The sequence below is a fragment of the Acartia tonsa genome, chromosome 9 (assembly GCF_053477335.1).
Source record: "Acartia tonsa isolate MP-2025a chromosome 9, ASM5347733v1, whole genome shotgun sequence".
NCBI lineage: Eukaryota > Metazoa > Arthropoda > Copepoda > Calanoida > Acartiidae > Acartia > Acartia tonsa.
Window position 1 is genome coordinate 8435578 of NC_137268.1, and position 9533 is coordinate 8445110.

A 9533-nucleotide genomic window follows, 5' to 3' on the forward strand; every position below is an offset into this window, starting at 1 on the left:
CAGATTTCAAATCTCCCTCTAACATTAAAATTCCTTCCAACTTATATATTCTAATATACAACATACATATTATCTTCGAAATTATTGAAAATTGACAAAATTTCCAGTGACATAAACACTTAGGTTCATAAGTAGTGTAGCAGTAGAACAAGAAAACAACAATCTGGAGAAAATAATAATTGCAAAGTCCAATTTTACAGTAAAAAATAAATAAAAGATGAATAAGTAATTTGTCGTTTAATTACACCAAATTTTCTTTTTAATTTTGGAAATTTTAAGCACAAGCATATAGTCTATTTTTTATGACTTATAATAATTTTAGGTTTAAAGTAAGATTTCAAAAACTATAATTTAATCTCCTATTAACTTAGTCTGAAAATTTTGAAAATTGAAAGTATTTTCCAGTTTGGTAAAAAAATCAATTTTGTATCAAAACTCCATCTAAGAGCGAGTAAATCCAAAGACACGGATATGACACTTGGACAAAAAAAAGGGTATAGTCCCTTTAGTGGCAACGCTCCTTAAGGGGCGATTCTTCGTTATTTTCACAGTAGCTTTTCTCCTAGTACTAGCCCATGCGGGGGGCTCTGACCCTGCGGGGCCAATTGCCTAATTCTGTGTGGCAATCACCTAACCCAATATAACCTAACCTAACCTAAAATACGCCATCTTAAAAATACGACGAATCGCCCTTTAAGGGGCGTTGCAACGAAAGGAACTATTCCCAAAAAAATCTCCACCAATTGAAATTACAATTGTTTTTTTTTCTATTTTGCAATGTACCTAATTTTTTAGATATCTAAATGGATGTAAATGGATGTAGATATTTTGACTTTAATAGACCAATCAGTATCAATATATACCTTCAAAGTTTTTAAAGCAAACGAATTTTATTCTAATTTTTGGTCCACTGTCCCCTCCCTCCTCCCTGCTAGTTGTGCAACAAATAAATGGAAATTGGGTTGGCTATTATTGTTTCTTCAGGTTCAATATCTCTATCCCCTGTTGGTAAATCTAATAAATGTTTTCAATATGAGCTAATCAATTCAATTCTCAACTACTTTATACCACGGAGGGAGGGCAGATTGGGTTGTTTATTACACTAGTCTCCGAAGTTTTATAATAACGTTTTCTTTTTACTTGGCTTAACAACTTTGGGGACTTTTATTGAATTTTGATTGGTTGGTTTATTAAATTAACTGTCCAATCGTTTCAAGCACTAATTGTATTTTACAGAAGGGGTAATTTTGTTATCATCATTGGGTATGTACATCAATTTATCGACCATATCCCTTTATACTCAATTCTTACATCTTGTATAGAAAAATTTCTTTATATTCTAACATACTCAGGGATATAAGGGATAAGACAATGGACGATAAAATGATATACATCACCAGAGATAACCTTTTATATGATTAAAATTATTGGTTGAAAACAACCAATCAAAAATTCATAAAAGTTCCCAAGGTTTTGGAGCCCCGAATAAGTGTTTATAAAACTTTGGGTACCGATGTAATTTACAATCTAATGTCCCCTTTCTCCCTGAAAATATCATATCATCAAAATCCATATGAAACTTTTTATATTCACTGATTCTAAAAATTTAAACTTTATTTGGCTTTAAAAATTTCTTTGTTAAAAACCTTTTTGTGTAATATTATTATTAAACAAGAGAAAATGCCTAAGGATTTCAAAGAATAAAAGTTTGTCTCATTAATGATCAGATTTTTTCCTAAAAAACCTAAAAATAAAGTAAAACATAATTTGGATCATAAGAAGGAAATGAAGTCATTCCTAAAAAGGACAGAAATTCCCTTCCTTGGGTATAGGAAGGCTATTTCCTTTCCTTTTTCTTACAAATTCTCAGTAAGGAAGGTGATTTCTGTCCACTATCTTACAAATTCTCACTAAAGGAAGGGGACCTCTGTCCACCATCTTACAAATTCTTCCTAGTTCTTAGAAATTCTTTTCCTCACTATTACAACCATGTTTAATCAATCTACCTTATTTTACCAAATTCTTCCTTATTCTCAGAAATTCTACCTTAATTACACAAATTCTCGCTTATTCTCAGATAACTTACCTTATTCTCAGAAATTCTTCCTTATTCCAAGAAAACCTACCTTTTTCCCCCAAATTCTTCCTTATTCTAAGAAAATCTACCTTATTCCCTCAAATTCTTCCTTGTTCTAAGAAATTCTACCTTATTCTAAGAAATTCTTCTTTATTCTTAGAAATCCTACCTTATTCTAAGAAAATCTACCGTATTCTAAGAAATTCTTCCTTATTCTAAGAAAATCTACCTTATTCTAAGAAATTCTTCCTTATTCTAAGAAAATCTACCTTATTCTCCCATATTCTTCCTTATTCTGAGAAATTCTTCCTTATTCTAAGAAAATCTACCTAATTCTCCCAAATTCTTCCTTATTCTAAGAAAATCTACCTTATTCTAAGAAATTCTTCCTTATTCTAAGAAATTCTACCTTATTCTAAGAAATTCTACCTTATTCTAAGAAAATCTACCTTATTCTAAGAAATTCTTCCTTATTCTAAGAAAATCTACCTTATTCTAAGAAATTCTTCCTTATTCTAAGAAAATCTACCTTATCCCCCCAAATTCTTCCTTATTCTAAGAAATTCTTCCTTATTCTAACAAATTCTTCCTTATTCTAAGAAAATCTACCTAATTCTCCCAAATTCATGCAATATATAGGGGTCCCAAAGTCAAAAACAAAGTTTCAGCGCGATCCAACCACCTGTTCTTGAGATATGGTGACCTGGTGTCCTTGGTACCTACAGTAAGATTTGGGAAATGGTTCAAATCCTTAGTAAATTTGGTTGAAGTCCAAATATATTTTGACACTAAATAAATTTCAAAAAGTGCCAAAATATTTTATTAAGGATTCGAACCATTTCCCAAATCTCAACGTCAGTGCCAAGGACACCAGGTCACTGTATCTCAAGAACAGGTGGTTGGATTGCACTGAAACTTTGTTTTTGAGTTTGGGACCCCTATATATTGAAAGAATTTGGGAGAATTAAGTAGATTTTCTTAGAATAAGGAAGAATTTCTTAGAATAAGGTAGATTTTCTAAGAATAAGGAAGAATTTCTTAGAATAAGGTAGAATTTCTTAGAATAAGGTAGAATTTCTTAGTATAAGGAAGAATTTCTTAGAATAAGGAAGAATTTCTTAGAATAAGGTAGATTTCCTTAGAATAAAGAAGAATTTCTTAGAATAAGGTAGATTTTCTTAGAATAAGGTAGAATTTCTTAGAATAAGGAAGAATTTCTTAGAATAAGGTAGATTTTCTTAGAATAAGGAAGAATTTCTTAGAATAAGGTAGATTTTCTTAGATTAAAGTAGAATTTCTTAGAATAAGGAAGAATTTCTTAGAATAAGCAAGAATTTCTTAGAATAAGGTAGATTTTCTTAGAATAAGGAAGAATTTCTTAGAATAAGGTAGATTTTCTTAGAAAAAGGAAGAATTTGGGAGAATTAGGTAGATTTTCTTAGAATAAGGAAGAATTTTTCAGAATAAGGTAGATTTTCTAAGAATAAGGAAGAATTTCTTAGAATAAGGTAGAATTTCTTAGAATAAGGTAGAATTTCTTAGAATAAGGAAGAATTTCTTAGAATAAGGTAGATTATCTTAGAATAAGGAAGAATTTCTTAGAATAAGGAAGAATTTCTTAGAATAAGGTAGATTTTCTTAGAATAAGGAAGAATTTCTTAGAATAAGGTAGATTTTCTTAGAATAAGGAAGAATTTCTTAGAATAAGGTAGATTTTCTTAGAATAAGGAAGAATTTCTTAGAATAAGGTAGATTTTTTTAGAAAAAGGAAGAATTTGGGAGAATTAGGTAGATTTTCTTAGAATAAGGAAGAATTTCTCAGAATAAGGTAGATTTTCTAAGAATAAGGAAGAATTTCTTAGAATAAGGTAGAATTTCTTAGAATAAGGTAGAATTTCTTAGAATAAGGAAGAATTTCTTAGAATAAGGTAGATTATCTTAGAATAAGGAAGAATTTCTTAGAATAAGGAAGAATTTCTTAGAATAAGGAAGAATTTCTTAGAATAAGGTAGATTTTCTTAGAATAAGGAAGAATTTCTTAGAATAAGGTAGATTTTCTTAGAATAAGGTAGAATTTCTTAGAATAAGGAAGAATTTCTTAGAATAAGGTAGATTTTCTTAGAATAAGGAAGAATTTCTTAGAATAAGGTAGATTTTCTTAGAATAAGGTAGAATTTCTTAGAATAAGGGAGAATTTCTTAGAATAAGCAAGAATTTCTTAGAATAAGGTAGATTTTCTTAGAATAAGGAAGAATTTCTTAGAATAATGTAGATTTTCTTAGAAAAAGGAAGAATTTGGGAGAATTAGGTAGATTTTCTTAGAATAAGGAAGAATTTCTCAGAAAAGGTAGATTTTCTTAGAAAAAGGAAGAATTTCTTAGAATAAGGAAGAATTTCTTAGAATAAGGAAGAATTTCTTAAATAAGGTAGATTTTCTTAGAATAAGGAAGAATTTCTTAGAATAAGGTAGATTTTCTTAGAATAAGGTAGAATTTTTTAGAATAAGGAAGAATTTATTAGAATAAGGTAGATTTTCTTAGAATAAGGAAGAATTTCTTAGAATAAGGTAGATTTTCTTAGAGTAAGGTAGAATTTCTTAGAATAAGGAAGAATTTCTTAGAATAAGGTAGATTTTCTTAGAATAAGGAAGAATTTCTTAGAATAAGGTAGATTTTCTTAGAACAAGTAAGATTTTTTTAGAATAAGGTAGAATTTGGGAGAATAAGAAAGAATTAGGAAGAATAAGGTAGAATTTCTTAGAATAAGGTAGATTTTCTTAGAATAAGGAAGAATTTGTTAGAATAAGGTAGATTTTCTTAGAATAAGGAAAAATCTGGGAGAATAAGGAAGATTTTCTTAGAATAAGGAAGAATTTCTTAGAATAACATAGAATTTCCAAGAATAAGGAAGAATTTGGGGGAATAAGGTAGATATTCTTGGAATAAGGAAGAATTTCTTTGAATAAGGTAGAATTTCCTAGAATAAGGAAGAATTTGGAAAACCAAGGAAGAATTTGGGGGAGTAAGGTAGATTTTCTTAGATTTAGGAAGAATTTCTTAGAATAAGGTAGGTTATCTGAGAATAAGTGAGAATGTGTAAGGAAAAGGTAGACTTTGTTATGAAGAGGTAGAATTTGGAGGAACTAGGTTAATTTTCTTAGGATTAGGAAGATTAGGTGAGATTTAGGAAGGTGATTTTTATTCTCTTTTTCAGATATGTGAGAAAAAGGAGAGTGATTTTTGTCCATATTTCACTTATCTGAGAAAAAGGAAGATGATTTCTGTCCTTTTTGCAATGAAATTTCTGTCCTTTTAAGGAATGACTTCATTTCCTTCATATGATCCCATAATTTTTACGTTAAAACCCATCGGTTCAGTAGTTATTGATATCTTAAGATTCAGACAAAAAACCTTTACTACTTTATATAATACTAGCGGCTACGCCCCTTGCCTCTAGGAGCTGTGCTCCAAGAGGTGTGATCAACATAATTTTCGTATTTTAGATTTTAAAAAAAAAATTTTAAAAATTTTTGATGGAAGAATTTTTTTTTGGGGGGGGGTATTCCCCCCTTTTATAATTTTAATTTTAAAAAGAATTTTTTTGGGGGGAAGGTGTCCCACCCTCCAAGAAAATAGCTAAAACCATCACAGGACCAGTAGGCATATTCCCTGAAGAGTAGAGCCCAATCGGTCCAGTGGTTACTGAGATCTTAAGCTTCAGACAGACGGACGGACAGAGAGACATCGTTCTACTTTGTATTATAGATTTAAAGTTTGTCTCATTAATAATAAGACTTTATTTTCAACCCATTATGAAAAACAGACAATTATTGATTATTTCTCTTGTGAGATTTTAAATAAAGGAGCATTTTATTATAATAATTATGGGTTTATCTCAATAATAAGAACTAGAAATTTGATATTAAGTCAGGGGTAAATGTATAAGTTAATACACTAAATAATATAAGAGATCTAAGAGAGGGATAAGACAATGGTCGATAAATTAATGTACATCACTAATCATGATACACTTAATTACTCCTTCTGTAGATTACATAACAGATCTATAGTATAGATGTAACTACCTCCCTTCCTTTTTAATGACCTTATTCGTCTGCTACCAAATTATTTCCTGTTACTTGGCTGTGTTAATACACACCACACCATTGGTTGATTATAAATGACCCAATTGAAAGTGGGCACAAGGACAGTGCTATGGGGAGCTACTGTTATTTAACCTTTTTCCTCTCTAGTGTTTTGTTCTAATGATTACAATTAGTGGTTAAAACATTTAAACACTCAACCTAAGGAACCAAACAATCAAAATTCAATATAAGTTGTTAAGCCACGAATAAGAATGATATACTTATCTAAAATGTTCGTTTGTCTGTCGGTTTAAATGAAAAATAATATTACAGCTTGAAAAAATTGGTTCTCCGTTATATAAAAGATTTTTTAACTGTCTGTTTTTAGTTGTTTTGGGAGAAGGACTCTTGCCAGCCTTCCCCCCCCCCCCCTCCCCCACACCATTTTTAATTAAATACTTTTTTATCTTTATATTGTTCCTTTTTGCCTGAAGTGTGTACCATGGGGGAAATCAGATTTTTTATTTATTTGGCGGCACAGTGGAAAAAATATTTCTTGATTTTGAATAATTTAATCATACAAATAGATTCATAGAATGGATGGGGGTTTAAGAGCTCGATGGGCTTTTGAGGGAAATCACAATGGATTTATGATTACTTGGATGTTACACAAGATTCTCATGTTCTCTAATAAGGTGAAACTTGCTGCGGGCTAAAATAACGATACCCCCTTTACTTCATCCCCTCTTTTCCTACTAAATGAACGAACTTTCCAATCAATGAGTTCTAAGTTAGCAACCTACATTGACGACAATTATTCCCCTGTCATAATATCCACGTATATTCTATATCCAATGAAATCACCTTTTCACTTTTTTCCTATTTTCGCTTACATAAATATTTGCCAGTATGGCTAGGTAGGGAAATAAAATAAGTTCCCAGATTATAAAGCCTGTGTAAAAATGTTAATCCTAGGGTTTAAAACTTGTTCAGTATCTGCAGGGAGCGTAAGGGACAAGACAATGGTCGATAAATTGATTTACGTCCCCAATGATGATGCACAAAGCTACCCCTTCTGAAGATTACAATTAAAGGTGAACACGTTTTGACACTAAACTTAATAAACCAATCAAAAAAAAAAAATAAAAGTCACCAATTAAAAAAACGTCAATATAAAACTTTGGGGACTAGCGTAATGACAGCCCAATGTCCCCTTCCTCCCTGAGTATCTGGCAGGTTCAATCAAGGACATGGGGGCATGTTCTGAAAAGCATAGCTTTAGCTTTGTTCAGCATAGTTATTAAGTATTTTTTTTTTGTTTGTTTATTTCTTTAGGTTAGGTTATATTGGATACTAATATAGCCCCATCAAAAAAACTCCCCCCCCCCCCTTTATTAGGAACCTTAAATGCTTGGAAATTGTAGATATAAGTCTACGGATTTTATATCTTTTAAGCAACAAATATACTTACTTGGCTTAGATGGACCTCATTTATTGGTCAGTTCGTTCAGCCACTAGGAGGGAGGGGATTTCGTAAAGGGATTTATAGGGATAATGGAGGTATCGTTATTTTAGCCAGCATCACTTCATCAGAGTACATGGAAATCTGGTGCAAGATCCAAGTAATAATATATCCATTAGAATATGATTTATTAGAATATTTATCCCTATTTAGAATCAATAATTAAGAAGTTTACTCACAAAATTTGGAAATTTTCTTGATAAAATATCTAGAACACATTTTTTCCCCTCAAAATAATATTCTTCTTATCCTAAAGTATAACGATGTCAGTCTGTCTGTCTTAAGATCTTGGTAACCGCTGAACCGATTGGGCTCTACTCTTTAGGGAATATATATACCTACTGGTCCTGGGGTAGTTTTAAGCTATCTAATCTGGGGGGGGGGGGGGAAGAATAAAATAACCTCCTCTTAATCTTGTTTTCTGACAGACCAACGGATCAAGTAAGTCATATTCCAGTAAGACAAGTCTAACATGCCTAAATTAACGAAAAAAGTTATCTGTTCCGGACGGACGCACGGATGGACGGACCGACCCCAATTATAGAAAAACTTCGCCTTTAAAAACCAGTAACAAATAATCCTCATTAATTATAATTGATTTTAACAATTTTTTTTAAAAAGTTTGAAAAGAGTTATTTGTTAAATTAAAATCTTTTGATTAATAAATAGCCTGCAAGTTTGGGAAGCGAAGCTCTTATGGTTGTGTCTTAACGTCAATCAGTAAATGGTAGAAGTTTTTGTCAAATTTTTTTTTAAAAATATTCTTCTATAGTCTATCCTAAGGCTAACAAAATTGGTATTAATTTTAAGATTTTTGTTTAATATTCGTGGAATATTGTCTGTAATTCGATGCTATACAGGATTTTTCAGTGTGCCTGAGAACTGAATCTAATCCTCCGGATATTAATTGGTTTCGAAGCCATTCTGAAAAAAACCTTTTATTTCTTATATATCAAAAGCATTGTTACATACAATTCGCATATTCTGATAAAATTAGCTGAACTTTGCTTTTAAAGATGCTGTTAAACTTGTTCCTAATTAAATGTTTTAAATAAAGGATTTGATTAAAATAATATATTTATTTACCAAATATTGAATCAAAAGATTTTTTGTAATTATTTTTTTTTAAATAGACAAAAGGAAAAGGACAGAAATTAAAGTAAAAGAATAGAGGGAGCATGAGTCCCTACAAAAGAATAGAAAGGAAATTGTTAGCAGACGAAAAGGGTCTCTACAAATTAGACAAGGTAGCTGTCTAGATTTTACATCTGTACTTATATATTTACTGGACAGATAATGAATTAAAGCTCAGATATTTGACCAGCGAATATAAAGGATATTTCAATGATATAAACAAGATAATATTAGGGTCGGTCCGTCCGTCCGACTGTACGTCCGTACATCCGTTACCTATAGCTCTTTTCGTTAAATTATACATGTTAGAATTGTCCTATCGATTTCACTCTTCGCATGATAATTCCTATTACAATTTAGGAAGCGTAGCAACTATAATTGTTACCAGAAAGTCAGTATGTCCATCTAAAAATGCTGATTTAAAACTTTTTTGTATGATATAATAATCCTATTCATCTGATTTTTGGAATGATGATTCCTAGGATAGCAATGAATGTTGTCATCCTTGTTTACTCTTCAATTATTTCTTTTTGGCCTTTAATATTTAATAGAATTAAGCCACCGTGAATTCACCCAATTAAGCCATATTGAATGGAAATCACCTTTTCAAAATATTATTTTTTATAAAAACCTCTGAATTTTTTAAAATGGATATTCTACAAAAAAAAACTAGAAGGATTCAAAGAAAATGCAATTTTCTAACTTCAATTTACCCA